Source organism: Pelmatolapia mariae, linkage group LG23, assembly GCF_036321145.2.
Source record: "Pelmatolapia mariae isolate MD_Pm_ZW linkage group LG23, Pm_UMD_F_2, whole genome shotgun sequence".
NCBI classification, from domain to species: Eukaryota; Metazoa; Chordata; class Actinopteri; order Cichliformes; family Cichlidae; genus Pelmatolapia; species Pelmatolapia mariae.
The window spans coordinates 2,335,330-2,353,934 of NC_086246.1; positions in this window are offsets into that span (position 1 = coordinate 2,335,330).

The window sequence follows — 18,605 nt, forward strand, 5'->3', positions numbered from 1 at the left end:
CGTTCCCTCGCTCACCTGGAGACCGCTGGAAGCACTGTGAGAATCATGTTCTTAGATTTCTCCAGTGCCTTCAACACTATCCTTCCCTCGGTTCTGAAGGACAAGCTGGAGAACTCAGGAGTGGACCATCACCTCACTACCTGGATTTTGGACTACCTCACCGACCGACCGCAGTATGTGAGGACTCAGGGCTGTGTGTCGGACAGGGTCGTCTGCAGTACGGGGGCCCCACAGGGAACGGTTCTGGCTCCGTTCCTATTCACCATCTACACTGCAGACTTCTCCCACAACTCCACCCAGTGCTTCCTGCAGAAGTTCTCTGATGACTCTGCAATAGTCGGCCTCATCATTGATGGGGACGACAAGGAGTACAGAGGACTGACTCAGGACTTTGTGGACTGGTGCCAGCTGAACTACCTCCAGATCAATGCCAGTAAAACCAAGGAGCTGGTGGTAGACTTCCGCAGGCACAAACATCCTCCACTGCAACCACTGAACATCCAAGGTATGGACATTGAGACTGTGGACAGCTACAGGTACCTTGGTGTTCATCTGAACAACAAACTGGACTGGACTCATAACTCAGACGCCCTCTACAGGAAAGGGCAGAGCAGGCTGTACCTGCTGCGGAGACTCAGGTCGTTTGGAGTGGAGGGCCCACTCCTGAAGACCTTCTATGACTCTGTGGTGGCCTCGGCCATCTTTTATGGTGTGGTCTGCTGGGGCGGCAGCATTTCTGCTGGGGACAGGAAGAGACTGAACAGGCTGATCCGAAGGGCCAGCTCTGTTCTAGGATGCCCTCTGGACCCAGTGGAGGTGGTGAGTGACAGGAGAATGGTGGCTAAGCTGTCATCCCTGTTGGACAACATCTCCCACCCCATGCATGAGACTGTGACAGCACTGAGCAGCTCCTTCAGTGGGAGACTGCGGCACCCACGGTGTGGGACGGAGAGATTTCGCAGGTCTTTCCTCCCCACTGCTGTCAGACTCCACAACAAAGCATTTAACTGATCAATCACACACATCCACAAATGTGCAATAACACAAATGTGCAATAATCTTTCTGGCAACCGTTGTATTTTTCACTCTGTTGTATATAACATTTGTATTCTATTTTTATCCTATTGTATATTTTATTCTATTTTATTCTACTGTATATAGTATTCTATTTTTATTCTATTCTGTACAGTTGTGTACTGTATTTATTCTTATTTTATTTTATTCTAATTGTCCTTCATAACTTTTGCACTGTCCACTTCCTGCTGTGACAAAACAAATTTCCCACGTGTGGGACTAATAAAGGTTATCTTATCTTATCTGGTGAACGCAGTAACCAGGTCATGTGCCACAAACAGGACCGGTTGGTCGCAGCAGATGGCCGGTTGGGGTGAGAGAAGGAAAACAGGATGAAAGACATGCTGTGGAAGAGAGACAGAGGTTAATAACAGATATGATTCAATGCTGAGAGGTCTATTAACACATAGTGAGTGAGAAAGGTGACTGGAAAGGAAAAACGTAATGCATCATGGAAATCCCCGGCAGCCTACGTCTATTGCAGCATAACTAAGGGAGGATTCAGGGTCACCTGGTCAAGCCCTAACTATATGCTTTAGCAAAAAGGAAAGTTTGAAGCCTAATCTTGAAAGTAGAGATAGTGTCTGTCTCCCGAATCCAAGCTGGAACTTGGTTCCACAGAGGAATAAGTCTGATGCTTACGCTTTTGAAGCATTCATGTCATTGGATGTATGAGCTGATAAATGGTAGCTCTGAAATCTCTAGATTATTGCAAAGTGCTTGTTCTACATCTAGCCAAGGTTCGTCTAAGAAGGTATTATTTAGCCATCCTGAGATAAACTGAAGCCTGTTGGCTAAGAAGTAGTGCTGAAAGTTAGGTAGTTCTAATCCTCCTTCATCCTTGGTCTTTTGTAGTGTTTTTAAGCTTATACGTGGTGGTTTATCTCCAAATTACCATCAGGGTGTACACCTCACCCCTGGCGTCGTTGCTCACCTCTCAATTTTAAACACACGTAGACATTGAGGGCTATCAGGAGGGGCTATGTGCTTTCCTGCTGCTCTCTGGCAGGTAGCTCCATGCCCTCCTGGGTTTTAAATGCACCTTAGAACACACACGCATCAACACTACATATGAGCGGGCGGAGGGAGGTTTGGAGTCTTCACACACCCCCGTTCTCTGCTGCCTGTTGGGGCGGGGGGCTGGGAAGAGGAGTTGGCCGTCCGATTGGGGTCTTGAATGTGGGGCCTCCCTGCTGCTGTCGAGTGGGGCCAGTCTGCTTCTCTCCACCCCAGGGAAAAGGGTAACACTACCTGGGTCTGGGTGCAGTTTCCCCTCCAGGGGCAAGGGTACCTAGACCCGGTTCTTAGAGTATGCTTGGGGAGTGTGATTGTGTGTACAGTGTCTCTTTATGTCTGTCTCCACGTTGGGTGAGTGTTGAGTAATTACATATGAGAGCATGAGGGTGGGGATGGATGTTTGTATCTGTGTGTGCCTGTATGTCTGTGTCTATATGTCAGGTTGGGTATCAGACGCCACCTCTCTAGGGACACCTCAGGCCCTCCAAGGTTTGGAGGCCTATCTCCCCCCACCACTCCCCCTGCCAGTGGCAGACGCCCTAAGACATCGGCGCATTGGTGGTTCTTTGTTTCCGGGGATGGGGGTCCAGGTACGCACCGGCTCACTCCTGGTGGCTGCTTGTCGGGGCCTGGAGCCTGGGGCTCACTCGGGCCACTTTGGGGGTGGGGTGCCCTCAGCCTCTCGGCCTGGGGCTCGGTCTGTCTGGCACAGCTGGCTGCTGGAGGAGCTCACGGGCACGTCACTTCAACCCCCCCTGACTTCTGCTCCGTGGCTGCTGAGTGACCCCTCATCTGGGGCTAGCCTCGGCTCTTTCTGGGATAGTGGCGCGGTTGCCCCTCTGTTGGTCTTCCTTGGTCTCGTGTTCTGAGGGCCTCTGGATGTCTGGAGTTTTGATCTCCTCCATACCTGCTTCGTGCCCTGGAGGACGGGGCTGTGGCTCCCCACACCCTCTAACAGATCATTACATGAAGGAACCTTTTAAATGCAAGCACGCTCATGCTCACAGGTGTACACACGGGTGCTCACACATACAAACTACACCCTTTTTGGCGCCTGCCTCAAAGCACACTGTTCGCTGTCGCTCTTACATGCTGCACAATAATGTTTAATATTTAGTATTTACTGTAATATTCCCATATATCATTGTGATGTTTATTCTATTACTTTCGTTTTCTTCTGCTTGTTTTCTTTTTTCTTTCTCAACAGGTGATCCAGGTGATCGACATATGTATGTCTGCTTATTGTGTTGGTCTTTGTTTTTTGCCCTTTTCCCCCATACCTCTTCTCAGCTGTTTTCTTTCCCTCTTTCTTTTTCCCCTTTCTTTCCCCCAGTCAAGTCTGTCCCGTATTCAGCAAGTGAAAATAAAATAAACAATAAAAGTTGAATCAAAGAGACCATTACGGCAAGGCTGAGATGGTCCATTTGGTAAAGTAAAACCGTTGGGCATCTTTCTTCGCCTTTAGACAATAATTCTGATGGCAAAAGAGCCAAACAGGACTGGCAAAAAAAAAAAAACAAAGAGAGAGAATGTGGTGACGGAGCTATTTAAACTACAATCCTAGCTTGCGTCTCACATCGCTGATCAAGAAGGGCGCTCCTGACAATATTTTGGCAGGATATATGCAGTAGTGGAAAAAGAACAGAAAAGTGCTCCCACTATGATAGGCTTTGTTGAAAATCTTCTGAGGGAGTACTGAAACCTGAAACTCCCCCCGACTTTAAGTTTAAACACTGAGCAACCGCATCGTGCCCTTGCCGCGTTCCCCACAGATGGTACCCCACATCGGTCCATCATTGTTCGCTTTTTGAGTTACAAGACTAAGGAAGAAATACTCAAAAAGGCATAGCAAATGAAGGTATTTCAATGGAAAGGAAAATAGATGAATATGGACCACGACTACGCTCCCGACGTCCTCAAACAGAGAAAGGCATATACAGAAGCTAAAAGGATCCTAAAACAACGAGGGATACTCTTCCAGACACCTTCTCTTGCAAAACTTCAAGTATTCTACCCGGATGGAAAATCATTCTACAATATCGCTGAAGAGGCGATGAAGGAAATGTTCGACAGGGGCCTCCGAGTATACATCTACAAGCCCCCGAGTCGCCATTGGCACAGATAAAGAAATTAACATTGACCACGAAAGGGAACAAAAGAGAAAAGCTACCCACACTGGAGGGCCCGAGTCAAATGGACTCTGTGTCAGCCAAGGAGAGACTGCAACAGTATAGAAGGGACCCGCAATAAATGCATCACTATTACAAGTAAGATGTCAATGCATATTAACCAGCTACAGGTAATATAACCTATCCTTTTTGAATCGCCTGCTTGTTATGTATTTTTATTTATTTTAATTATTCCTCTTGTAAACGCTCCTGACTTTGGAAAAAAAGAGGGATAATGATAAGGGAAGCAAAAAGCACAATATTTAGAGCTATCGCCTTGTCGTATTTAAGAGGCCGGGAGTACTGCCTCAGGCAGGGTGGGAGAATTGCACAAGAACGTCTTCCAATCAGGGGGCCCACTCTAGAGTGGGTGGCGGTCCCCCTTAAAGACTTATTACACCAGGACTTACAGGATTTCATTGTTCGTTTTTTATACCTTCTTGTCAAATATCCACAAGTCGAATACCTGATTTGTTTTTTCATTAGTGGCTCTATTGTTATTCTGTTAGCTGTGGTTCTGGGCAGCACTGTTAGGACAACATGGTATTCCTAGGCTTATTTTGACAATAGTATTCCACCTTAAAAAATGGAAAACACTGTTAATATCATCTCCTTTAAAGTAAATGTAACAGTTAGCCCACAAATACGATCCAAGACACTGTCTAAACCAGGGGTGTCAAACTCATTTTAGTTCAGGGGCCACATGGAGAAAAGTCTATTCTCAAGTGGGCCGGACTGGTAAAATCATTGTATATATAACTTAAAAACAACAACTTCATATTGTTTTCTTTGTTTTAATACGATCAACATAAAAATAAAGCTAAAGCCTGTGGACAGTATGTTCAAAATAGTACAGACACAACATAGCTATTAATTATAAAACACCTCAAGTTATTCAAAAATTCTGAGGACAAAGAACACACAAACACACAGTGCCTCAGTGATTCACAGAACTGTTTCACAGATCACAGAACTATATAAGGGTGTCATTTCGCAGGCAGCAATGTAGATAAAAATAATGAAATCCTGTTCCCCAAACAAGAACAACAACCACATAATAGGCTAAATATATAAATCAAATATAATCAATTAGAAACAGTAGCAAATCAACATAAAAACATCAAGCTGGAGCCTGAGGACAGTGTGTCCAAAAGCAAAACATAGCTATTAATTACAAAACACCTCAAGTTATTTGAAAATTCTGACGACAAAGAACACACAAGCACACAGTGCCTCAGTGATTCACAGAAGTATATCAGGGTGTCTCATGCAGCACTTTCAGTGGGGTTGCATAGTTTATTTGCCTCCTGATACCTGGCATCTTTTAGCTTTCACCAGCTCATCAATATCAGGCTTCACATCCTGAGCGGCAGCTAACTTCAGGATGTGATTCAAGTGCCTGTGCGTGAGCCTTGAGTGCAGTTTTGTTTTATTTATGCTCATTACAGAGAAAACTTGCTCACAAAGATATGTGGTTCCGAACCTGCACAACAGTTTTGCAGCAGGGGCTATCAAGTTGGGGTAACCCGTCAAGAGATTCTGATATAATGTGTTCAAGTCAGCTGCGGCAAATTTGCCCTTCAAATCCGAGTCAAACTGCAAGTCTATTATTTCAAGTTGGATCCTGACGGGCAGATCAAAGGGATTCACGGTGAACGGCAAGCAAAAAACTTTGAAGTCCTTCTCCAGTTCACCAAAATTCTGAAATCGTTGCTCAAACTCTAGTAACAGTCCCGTTATTTTATCTTTAAACCGCTTCATATCTGCCACACTTTGGATCGTGCACACATTTTTCAGACAGGGGAAGTGAGCTGCATCACCACCAGTGAGCTGCGTCTCCCACAATAACAGCTTCAACTTGAAAGAACGTATGCTGTCATAATACTGCGTGACAACTTTGTTACGTCTTTGCAGCTGTTTGTTCAAGTTTTTCAGGTGCTCTGTAACATCAACCATAAATGCAAGGTCCTGCATCGATTCTGCGGAATGAAATTCTAACACTGGTTTGCCCTTTTCTTCCATAAACTGTTCAATTTCTTCTCGTAAATCAAAGAAACGCCTCAGCACAGCACCTCGGCTCAACCATCTTACCTCATTGTGGTATGGCAGGCCATAGATGTGGTCTTTTTTCTCTGAGAAGGCTGTCAAACAGACGGTGATTGAGGCTTCTGGATCGGAGGAAATTCACAGTTTGGATGACCACCTTCATGACGTTATCCATTTTCAGTGACTTGCAACACAAAGACTCCTGCTGCAAAATACAGTGAAAAGTCCAAAAATCACGTCCTCCATTTGCAGATTGCACTTGATCTCTGAACTTTTTTACAACGCCTGCTTTCTTCCCGATCATTGAGAGCGCACAATCTGTAGCCAGGCTGACAGCGCGGGACCAGTCCACTCCGACCCTGTACAGCGCGCCGACGAGTGCGGTGAAAATATCAGCTGCGGTAGTTGTATCGGTCATCGCTACCAACTCCACGAACTCCTCGGTGACGGTCAATGTGTCATCAACTCCGCGGATGAAAATTACCAGTTGTGCAACATCTGTAATGTCCATGCCTTCATCAATTGCAACTGAAAACGCAATAAATGACTTTACTTTTTGCTTCAACTGGCTGTCCATATCCGCTGACAGATCAGAGATCCTGTCGGCAACTGTGTTTCTTGTCAGGCTGATATTTGCAAAGGCCTGGCGCTTTTCAGGGCACACAATTTCCGATGCCTTCATCATACATGTTTTTACAAATTCACCCTCACTAAATGGTTTTAAAGCTAGTGGAATTTCGTTAGCAATGAGGTAGCTAGCTTTCACTGCAGCGTCACTGATGTCTCGGCTGTGAGTAAACACAGGCTGCTGTTTCTTCAGACCCGCCAACAGTTCATTCACCTTCTTTCTTCTCCACTGTCCTTGAAAGTTGTCTTATTTTGCCGGCATGAAGACTCACATAGTGGCGACGGAGGTTATATTCTTTCAGCACTGCAACATGCTGGGAACACACCAAACATACAGCTTTCCCATTCACTTCTGGGAATAAATAGGAGGATGACCATTTTTCTTGGAACACTCTGCACTCTGCATCCATTTTTCTCTTTTTTGACAGAGACATATTGGGGCAATGAGGGTGCCAAAGCACATCAGGTTTAAATTTCGCGGGCAAAACAGAGTAGCTCACAATTGCTATTGCGCCATCCAATGGACACAATTGGAACAGCAGTTTCTTTATTGAAAAATTGCTGCTCATTTTTATACTTTACAAAATCATCTCACGGGCTGGATTAAACCCGTTTCCGGGCCTGATCCGGCCCGCGGGCCGTACGTTTGACACCCCTGGTCTAAACTAAAGAAAGAAATAGTTCACAAGGCCCTTCTACAGGAGACACACTTGTCACACCAAGAACACAAAAACCTGGAATGAGGTTTTTATAAATATGTTTATTCAGCATCATATAAGTCCGGACACCGCAGAGGAATTGTAATATTGGTAGCACAATAGACCTATCAGATCACACCCCCATATACCTGTCTATATGTGTAGACGAAGTTTGAAATTCTACAAGGCTTAATTCAAATATCCCGAATGACTTAAATGTAAAGGAGAAACTTAGTAAAAAAAATTACCTGTATTTTCAGAAAAATGACAAGGGTGATGTGACTCCATCCGTGTGCAGTTCCTGCTTTAAATGCATTCACTTTCACTTTTAAGATTAAGAAATCTAAGTGATAAGAGGTCAGGAATGTTTGAACTCGCTTATGAACCTAAATCACTGAGGCCGTCTCTCCTGCATGAAGTCCAGGTGCTGGTTTTCCAGTGTGTGCATCTGATGGCCCCAAAGCTGACTCAGAGCCATAACACCATCCATGGCTGCAGTATGGAACAGATGTGGGTGTGTCCTCATCTCCCAGAGGAGTCCAAATCGTCATCAAACAGCCCTACAGACACAAAAACGTGAAAATATAAACAACCAGACTATCAGTAGTAATTTAAGTAAGACCTCTGTGAAAATCATTTACAGTATATATCACAGAATTTAAGGCCTTTATAATCACAGAGTATACAGAGAAAAGTAATAAACTTCAATTTCAGCTTTGGTTTTTCATCTGTATCTTTACCACACATTTGCCACACAGGTGTAGATACTGTAGGTTCAGTGAATGCTGAAATTGCACTGATTAGAATATACTGGACATTCAAAGCTAAGATTCAGCGCACTGTGTTAGAGGCTGGGATTTGATGAATTCATCATATATATACAACCTTTGATCATCATTTATGTCCAGTTGATAATGAATCTGTGCACTCACATATTAAATGAACTGAAATCAGTAGTGTGATCTCCAGTCTTGCTATAAGGAATGAGAGAACTGACAGCTGTTATTTTAATCAGCCTGTCTCAGTTGTTTTAACTCTAAGTATCATAAAGTAATGTGGTAACATCTGGACTGACGAGTTTACTGTCAGCTAGTTTAAAGGCTGTAGGTTGCAGCCATTGTTCTAAAACTGTATAAATGTAACAGGGCTCAGTGCTTCTTCTAATAGTCTGAGCTGCTTCCAGCTTTATTTGTGAAGAGCACAGCAGCTTACAAAACACGTAGCTAGCTCGTACAGCTGCAACGTAAAACTTTCATAAGCTAAGATGACCTTAAAATAACGGGGCTACGTGTGGTGATGCTGGCGTTAGCCATGTTAGCACGTTACCTTCAACAGATGGTCAAACTGCGTAAACAGGCACTCAGTCAGAGGTTGCGCACTCCGTTTCGCTGCAGGGTCCCTTCATTCTTCACATATCTATGTTTAGCCGAGTGTAAATCTCGAGGCTGAACGGCCTTTGTACAAGCACACAGGTTTCTTAGAAGGCCAAAGCTATGAGCTTGAAAAATCCTGGCTGGCAGACAGCCTGTGTTTGACCAACCAATCAGAGAGCTCCTTATATCCCGCAATGTGGCAGGATTTTTAAAATGAAGTTGTTAATCCAACTGCTAATCCATCTGCTAATCCAAAAGTTAATGCCTGAGCGAACAGGAAAGGGAAATGGATTTTGAAATGAGGAGTGAAATCGCCATTTTAAAAAGCACTTTGAAAATAGCTTTAATAAACTTAATTTCAAAAACCTTTGGTGAATTGCACTTTATTAAAGTGCAATTCTGTGCAATAAGGGACCCTGTAAGCGAAAGACTCTGAAACTGTGTTCCCTGATGCTCATAGGGATGCGTCTATCAATGTCCAAACAGGCCGCTTTGTAGATATAATCCATGTGATTGGTATCAAACTATCTAGCTTCTACCTGCGAAGCTTCGTGGTTGTATATGAGATCTCTGGGAAACACAGCTTGGTTGAGTTTGTTGAACGGAACGAAATACATTCTTCCGAACATTATATCTGAGCACAGTGCCGGAGTGTTACCATCTGTGTAACAGAGTAAAAGTCTCCAAAGGTAAGCATTCCCATAACACGTTTCATATATGCAGAGACCACAGATATCGATTTCAGGGGAAAGACTGCAGTGTTCCTGTTTGCTTAATGTCTTCATGTAAGACACTGATGAAGATTGGCTCCGCAGCAAAATGCTTGGACCAGTTACCTTTCACTTTCACAAGCCCCCTGCACAATAACGATTCTTTGTGATAGAAAACTGACTTGAGTAACACTTCCACCAATGTTGGTTTGCAATTTTATCAGTGCTCCAAGTTACGCTAGAGCAGTGGTTCCCAAACTTTTTTTGCTGGGCCCCCCCTTGTTTTACAAGAAAGATGTTTGCGCCCCCCCCTCGCGCGCGCACGCACGCACGAGCACGTCCTCCAACCACACACACATCCTTTAAGCACACACACCCATATTTTGCTCCATTGCGGTTTATTTCACACCTCAAACATTTAGTAAACAATTAAGCAAATACAAGTAATCTGCAATAAATTACAGGTAGTAAGAAAATAAACTACTAACTCTTTTATGCTACGTCAGCACCTACACGGGTATTTTTGAAAACGCAGCTGTTTCGTCCACAGGCAAATGGCGTTTCGAATCGCTGAGATTTTTTAAAACTCCTTTTTTGCGTTTACGTGTGGAAGAGGAATACAGAGGGATGTGCCTTCTTTCACGTCATGCTGTGCGCCACGTTATTGTTTACGTGAGATGAATTGCAGAATGGCAGATAGAGACGAAATACTGTTAATCTGACTGTCTGCAGGTTTTACATGCTTACATACACACACGCAGTTACTGTCCCTCTATTTACAAAGGCAGAGGCGTCACGTTGTAATTATTTTACATGTACTTGTTTTTTTCCTGTGTAATAATATTCAACATTGCTATCAATACATTTTTCAATCCCTCGGCAAAATGGGTTCAAAAACATAAACAACTGTTCGATGAAATTTATCTCCAAACATGTTCAAAACCTACATGAAACTAGCATATTGGAGAGTTACGTGGTGACCAAAGATGCCACAACCGGCAAAATGAACACTCTGAAATATCAGGTTGTACACAACTGCAGATTTGTGTGGAACACAAACACCATGGGTTTCGTGAGCAACGTGTAGGCAGACAGATGTCTCATAATGGAATCTGAATTCCCAAGAGATGCTACGCAGACCCATAGGTCCCTATATATATATATCTCTACCTATGGAGATATATATATATATATAAATATATATATATATATCTTCATAGGTCTCTCATCCTATTCGGGGACCTATGGAAACAGAAAAAGACGGCCGTAGTGATTGATGTAGCGGTTCCGAAAGACAGCAATATCAGGAAGAAGGAACACGAGAAGCTGGAGAAATACCAAGGGCTCAGAGAAGAGCTCGAGAGGATGTGGAGGGTGAAGGTAATGGTGGTCCCCGTGGTAATCGGAGCACTAGGTGCGGTGACTCCCAAGCTAGGCGAGTGGCTCCAGCAGATCCCGGGAACAACATCGGAGATCTCTGTCCAGAAGAACGCAGTCCTGGGAACAGCCAAGATACTGCGCAGGACCCTCAAGCTCCCAGGCCTCTGGTAGAGGACCCGAGCTTGAAGGATAAACCGCCCGCAGGGGCGTGCTGCTCCCCCAGCACACCACAGCATAGAAAAGTACTCCAGCAACCACCATCTGGTAAAACATCCTCAGCAGCTTCCTGCATATGTTTAAAGACCTCAGCCTCCTGAGGCAGTACAGTCGGCTTTGGCCTTTTTATACAGGTGTTGCGTGTTGCTACCATTTCTCAGCGCGGTCTCTTTCTTTGTTGTGCCATGCTGCCCGGAGATCTTCCCATGAGCGTGAAAATCCAGCATTCACACGGACCCTCAGGAGCCCCTTCAGGTCAAGCCTGTGGAATGTGTATGTATAATCTGTGCCAAATAGGACCACATACACAAGGTGTCTATGGCTAAGTGACTCAGACTTTGCTACATATATATATTCGTGAATGTACATATGAGAACCGATTGCTTTCAATTGTAGATGTCTCTTGTTGCTATGCCGGGGCACTAGGCCTTGCACGTAAAGCTTACTAAACTTGTTCATTTCACCTTGCAATTGCTTAGATTCATCGTCACGATAAGACTCGACATCCTCACCGGTATCTCTCCAGAGCACTGTTTCCTATTTTCATCAGTGGCATCTGAGGCGTTGATGTCATGGTATTCAGATAACAACTGGAAAATATCACAACATGTGCATTTCGATGTCTTCACTCATTCGAGAACGGTGAGGCTTATCCTGTGCGCAATATCTGCTCTATCTACTGGATTTAACCTGAACATTCAGGTCAGAAATTCTCCATACACAGAGCCTCTGATTCCGCTCATATAGAAATTCCTAGGTAGTTGTTGTGGCAAAATGGGGTTCTGGCTTTTCTCGATATCAATATTTTCCCAATCTCCATTGTGAATCTTTATGTTCCCCGCAAGGTGATTGGCATCGAGTGAAATGTCATACAGTATCTGAAATCTAGAGGCGCTGACTGCTACGTATTAATCTTTGGCGGCAAAATGGTAATGTCAGGGGACTCAATTAGCAGCTCACTGAAAGCAGATGCGTGCGTTGGTTGATTTCCCTTGAAGCTCACGTTGGTCAATTGCAATGTAAGGCCTTTGCGGCCACGAGCCGTGAACACAGCTACAAAATCTGAGTCTGTGCACACCATTGCATTACCAGGGAGAATGTTAGCCAGTTCGACCATCAGAGTGTCAGCTACTGTGCTCGCAGAAGCATAAACACGCAGTTTTCAGAAATGTCACGTGGTCCTGACATGGATTCGCAAACATAGTCACGAATACCCTTGGAAGTACGGTTTCATTGTGATCAATTCTATTTGAGTTGTGAATCATGATGACATTTCTCCTGTTAGATTCGCATACCATATTTTCTCCTGTTAGATTTGCATGGCGTATGCCCCCATTTGCATCCAGTTACAAGAAACTCATATAAGTATCGCACCATATTTTCAGTGTGGTGCAGTCTATGGCAGACGCATTTCTTTTACAGAAGTCTAGGTTTGGCTCAAATGGGTAACGGTCACTGTTATCCCTAACCGCTGGCTTTTGTGCTGCGAATCAGAACTTCACAAGGATAAGACATTGCGTTGCATAGTTCTCTAGATCATACAGCTCAGCAAGCGTTCTTGCCATGTTCAATATAGAAGCTTGAGGATCATCTTCCACGTAATTGCTGGCCTTGACCTTAAATCTCATTATCAGATGGTCGACTAACATCCAGTCTTTTTTAATCTTAGGCTGTTCTACTAGATCAGGGGTCGGCAACCTGTGGCTCTTTACTCCTTATATTGCGGCTCTGCGTGTTTTGAAAAAATAAATTAAAAGTATTTAACTTAAGTGTTTATTTGTGTTAGTTCTTTTTTAAAACTTGTAGTTCTAAATCGGATGATTATTGCGATCTTGAATAATAAAATTAAAGTTATATTTTCTTATTTTTCGTCGCTCAAAATAAGCGTCACACTCGTGGAAGCCAGTATACCCGCTGAAAAAACGTGCATTTACCGAGACTTTAATCCCCAGGTATGCCAAGTATGGAGAAATATAAGAAAAGAAAAATATCTGAAGAAAATACAACCATGCCTGGGCAGATTTACTGTATTTACTTCTGACGAGAGTGGCCTACCAGTTTGTCTAATTTGTGGAGTGTTGATCTTCGGATCCACATATGTATGTGAGCATCTATTCTCCACCATGAACTATGTTAAAAAGAAACACCACACATGCCTCACAGATGACAGCTTACAGTTCTGCATAAAGATGAAAGTGACTTCGTACAGCAGATGCTGTGCGCAGGGGTTCAGGAGCAGAAGTCCGATTGTAAACACATCACGGCAGAACCGACGATGTTTACATGAACATGCTCTTCAGCATCTCTTTATTGACCACTTTTCACACACAGAGCTGGCTGTAGCTATCCAGCTCACAGCCCGACACATACAAACAACAGCAGAGAGAGAAAGCCGGTGAGGCGTGATTGCGGATGCCACTCAGGTACATCTGCCTCTCTTGCAGAGTCACTGTGGGCCACACCCCGCGAAGCACATTAACCAGGTAAAATAAATATTAAGCAGATATTTTGAAAATATTTAATTTTCATTTTTTTGGAACATAGTGCTTTTTTCCAATTATTTTTTAAATTCTGTTCAAGGCTCCGCTACACTCCGGAAGTCCAGAAGGTGAAATAAGGATGACGGCTCACTGTTTTTGTTTGCTACATGGATAATTTAAGTTCAGCGTTTTAATTCATTTAAATGACACCTTCAACTGGTTGACTTTATTTTTAGTTATTGTTTTTTAAGGGTTGACAATGTGTTCATTACATGAATAAAATTTAATTTTCTCCGTAGCACTTCATGGATTTCATAAGCAACACACTATAGTTGTTTATACAAAGCATGAAGGTAAAAAAAAAGAAAAAAAATATTTACAGTGTTATCTTCATTTTAGATGTCAAAAAGTATTTGCGGCTCCCAGTGTTTCCTTTTCCGTAGAAACCTGGTCCAAATGGCTCTTTGGGTGTTAAAGGTTGCTGACCTGCTTGGTTTTTCAGTCCCATTGCAAGGCTATTGGAACGAGTATGACCTTGAATTCAATCATTGCGTCTCCATAAATTATTGCACTACTAGTACTCAGGGTGAGGAAAGTGTCGTTTACTTGCAATGTGGTGTACTAATAGTCAGTAAGTAGACCACAACATGTGCACAACACACCTCTAGTTTGCTATGATGAACTGCAAGAGGATGCCCGGTATGGGTTTAAATAAAAATAATACATTTTATTTATAGGCGCCTTTCCGACCCTCAAGGTCACCTTACAGTAACACGTAAACAGTACCATAAAAAACATAAGAAAAATGTATATATAGCAAAAATGGTAGATACAATTTAGACAAACAGTCATAAAAGTATAAAAGCTAATATAAAAACTGAGCAAGGTAAAAATGGCCTAAGACAGATCAGGTGTATGCAATTCTAAACAGATGAGTTTTGAGTAGTGATTTAAAAGTGGTGAGACAGTATGTGGTCTGTAGAGCAAGTGGAAGGCATTCCAAAGTCTTGGGGCAGAACAACTAAAGGCTCTGAGTCCCGTGGTAGTCAGGCGAGCAGGTGGAACTGACAGAAGGGAAGCTGAAGAAGAGCGGAGTGTACGAAGGGGTGAGTATGTATGGAGAAGATCAGATAGATATGGAGGAGCGAGGTTATGAAGCTCTTTGAAAGTGAAAAGCAAGCTCTTGAAATTGACACGGAGGTGAACTGGGAGCCAATGGAGCTGTTTAAGAACAGGTGTTATATGTTCTGTGGATCTAGTTCTGGAAATAATACGAGCAGCTGTATTTTGAACCAACTGCAGTTTATGGAGGGATTTATGAGGTAAACCATAGAGAAGAGAATTACACTAATTCAGACGAGATGTGACAAAAGCATTGACAAGTATGATGGTACTGTGTGGTGTGAGTGAGGGACGAAGACGGTTAATATTACAGAGATGAAAGTCGGAAGACAGAGTGATATTATTTATATATGCTGTGAAGGACAGAGTGCTATCGAGCATGACACCAAGACTCTTTACCTGAGGGGAGGGTGTGACAACAGAGTTATCAATGGATAACAAAAGACTGGTTGGAACTGTAGTCAGTTTTGATCTGGTGCCTATTAAAATTAATTCTGTTTTATTGCCATTAAGTTTAAGAAAGTTGTGAGTAAACCAGACCTTGATTTCACTTAAACAGTCAGAAATGGATGTGGGTTGGAGAGTAGCTGTGGGTTTGGAGGATAGGTAGAGCTGGGTATCTTCTGCTTAGCAGTGAAACTGGATGTTATGCTTCCTAAAAATATTACCTAGAGGTAGGAGATAGATGATAAAAAGTAAAAGACCCAGGACAGAGCCTTGGGGTACACCGGAATTAACTGGAATAGGTACTGATCTGTGAGGGAGTAATTGAACAAACTGTGAGCGACCAGAGAGATAAGAAGTAAACCAGGAGAGTATTGTACCATTGATGCCAATAGATGCTACTCTGTGAAGGAGGATGTGGTGGGAGATAGTATGTGGGAGATTTAAGTGACACTTAAAGTCACTTGTGTCTAGCGGCAAAGATGTGGTCACCAGGAAACTGTCATTTAGTACATCTATGGCGAAATTCAAAAGAAACCTCGGAAGCGCGATCCCTGTCATAACCTCTCTCATGATGGGTTTCTTGACTACACTTAATAATACCATGTATTTCATCGAAATAAACATTCTCTCCGCTGAACGAGGATGCCAATGAACAAGAGGAGTATACTTACATTCACGCTAGGATATCGATGATCGTCCTAGGGTGTCTGGCCATGGTCGCTAGCACAGTACTCAGGTACTTTGCGGCAAAGAGCAAACCCAAAGTGGACGCTTCAGATACCACCTGTGACCTTCAGATACCACCTGGAGCACTAGGACTGTCTACGCATGCTTGGTGATGATGAACCTGGAACTGTTCATGGCTGTGATCGTAGGTTGCATGGAATTTCTCCATCACCCATTGACCAGAACCAAGTACAGATTGCATACTGTCGAATGCACGATCGCGGTGTTCAAGATCATCATATATATGTGCATTGTCACCATGATACTGATATCTTCCATATTACGGGATAAACACAAAAAAGAACACAGTGACTCCGGACAAATGGACTTCAACTATGTGGTGACCAACCTAGCAATAACCAAAGAATACATGCTTCAAACATGTATAACTCGCAGCCGGGTTACATGATGTAGTAGTACTATTCACGTCTTGTCCGCCTTTGGAATTCTAATAAGCATGTATATTGCAGAGTGATGTTTTGTACAAAGCCAATTAACACTACGTGTGTTAGGGGTACATGGAGCTTTATTGTTTCTTTTATCATTCATGTATACATGTAACATAGAAGAAGGCTGCCGCTACTTTCGAATCAGCAGCATACATTTGTCACACAGCAGACAATGAAGCATTACATTGAAGCACTTTTTTTTCTTCAAGCAAGGCTAGAGACAACACACACCTAAAAGTGAAACAGTCTGAGCTATAGACTCGTACATCCACATCTGGACCCGGACAACACCGAGAGTCCAAACATTAACGCTGCCAGTGATCCAAATGTTTTATTGTTATGCAAGACCACAATGTTTTCTATATTTTGTATTGCGGTTGTTTACCCGGTGGATTTGCGTGTGCTTTGCTAACACTACTAATTATACACAAACTGTTGCAACACATTGGAGTGCGGTCAATGAACCTCATTCTAAAGACTTGATATGGATTGGTATAACTGCTTGGATTTAAAAAAAAGAGGATTCTGACATCTCACAAGAAATCACTCGAATCTAAAGTGCAGATGGTGAGAACCGATGCTGGTGGAGAGACAATAGAAGCCAAAGGAACCGTTGTTAAAAGGCAGATGGATTTAATGTTGACACATTATCATCACATAATCGCCTTGTTAGCCCTCATATCCTGTTATATTGACTCTGGATGTCAAACTAATATTTGTCATCTGTCGCAAGAGGTTCGGTGTGATAACCTCAAATGACACAAGACTGAATGACAAAGAAGCCCAGCCAACATGTATATATGGGCCCCACCTGGTTTTTGCTCGGGCTGGATGGGTACCATGTGGGCATGGGCTCAAACTGGGCTTTTTGTATGGGGCCTGCTTGGGTTTTTCACATTAAACCCATATGGGCAATGACAAGTGGGCACTTTTAGTAGGTTCTAGCTGGGTCAAACATGGGAAACACTTCACTTGGTCCAAAATGGGAAACACATGCAGGACCCACTTGGGTTTTCCACCTATGATAGACATGGGCAAACACAGTCATTTAAGGATAAGCTGTTGTTATGTGCCCCAGTTGGAGCAAAGTGACAAAGTGAGGTAATCAATATATGTTTTAGTATCGATGACACAGGTGGGGCCCACCTGGTCAAACTATATGGGTCACACATGGGCAAATGCAAGTCAGACCCTGAAAACATGTCTATGTGGGCCCCATATGGGGCAAGTGAGGTAATCATATATTTTTTTAGCACTGATGACAAAGGTGGGGCCCACCTGCTCAAACTATATGGGTCACACATGGGCAAATGCAAGTCAGACCCTGAAAACATGTCTATGCGGGCCCCAAATGGGTTATGTTAAGTTAATAGGGCATATATTTTACGTGGGCTCAAGATTGTTTAGTATATATGGGACCCACTTGGGTTTCTCACATTAAATCCATATGGGTGGGCATCCAATGTAGGTCCTAGTTGGGTCAGTGATGGTAAATGTGTACATTGGTTCAAAATGGTAGCACATGCTTATATGAGGATTCTTCATCTGTGAAGAGCCAGAGAAAGTGTTATTTGAGTAAAGGAGGATTTATTCCAAACAAGCCCATCACAGATTGCACACAACCCAGGGAGTTGTGAAAGTCAAATTGTAAAATGAATCTCAAAAGAAAGTATGAACATAAGTCTCTTTTATAACCTGCAGACGGCACCCATGGGGTACCATTTTCTAACAAATCACCCTAACTTTAACATATTTCGCAAAACCTCAGTCTATCAAAATTGCTATCCTTACGTACAGTCAGATGTTCTTTACCCTTCATTTTTGACCCTCTCAGTATTTAGCCTTGGCTAGCGGATGTACTCAAAGTCCACATTGAGGCCTCAAGATGCTATGTATTTTCAGACACTACAACCCAGCTGTCAAGTGAGACTATAGGAACTTTGGTGTTTTTGAACATTCAATGTTACTCAAAACACTCCGCACACTATTCCAAATAACTGGTTTGAAACTGGTTACTTTTTAATTTTAGATTTCATTTTAAGTACTTAATTTGAACTTTCAGCGCTCTGCAT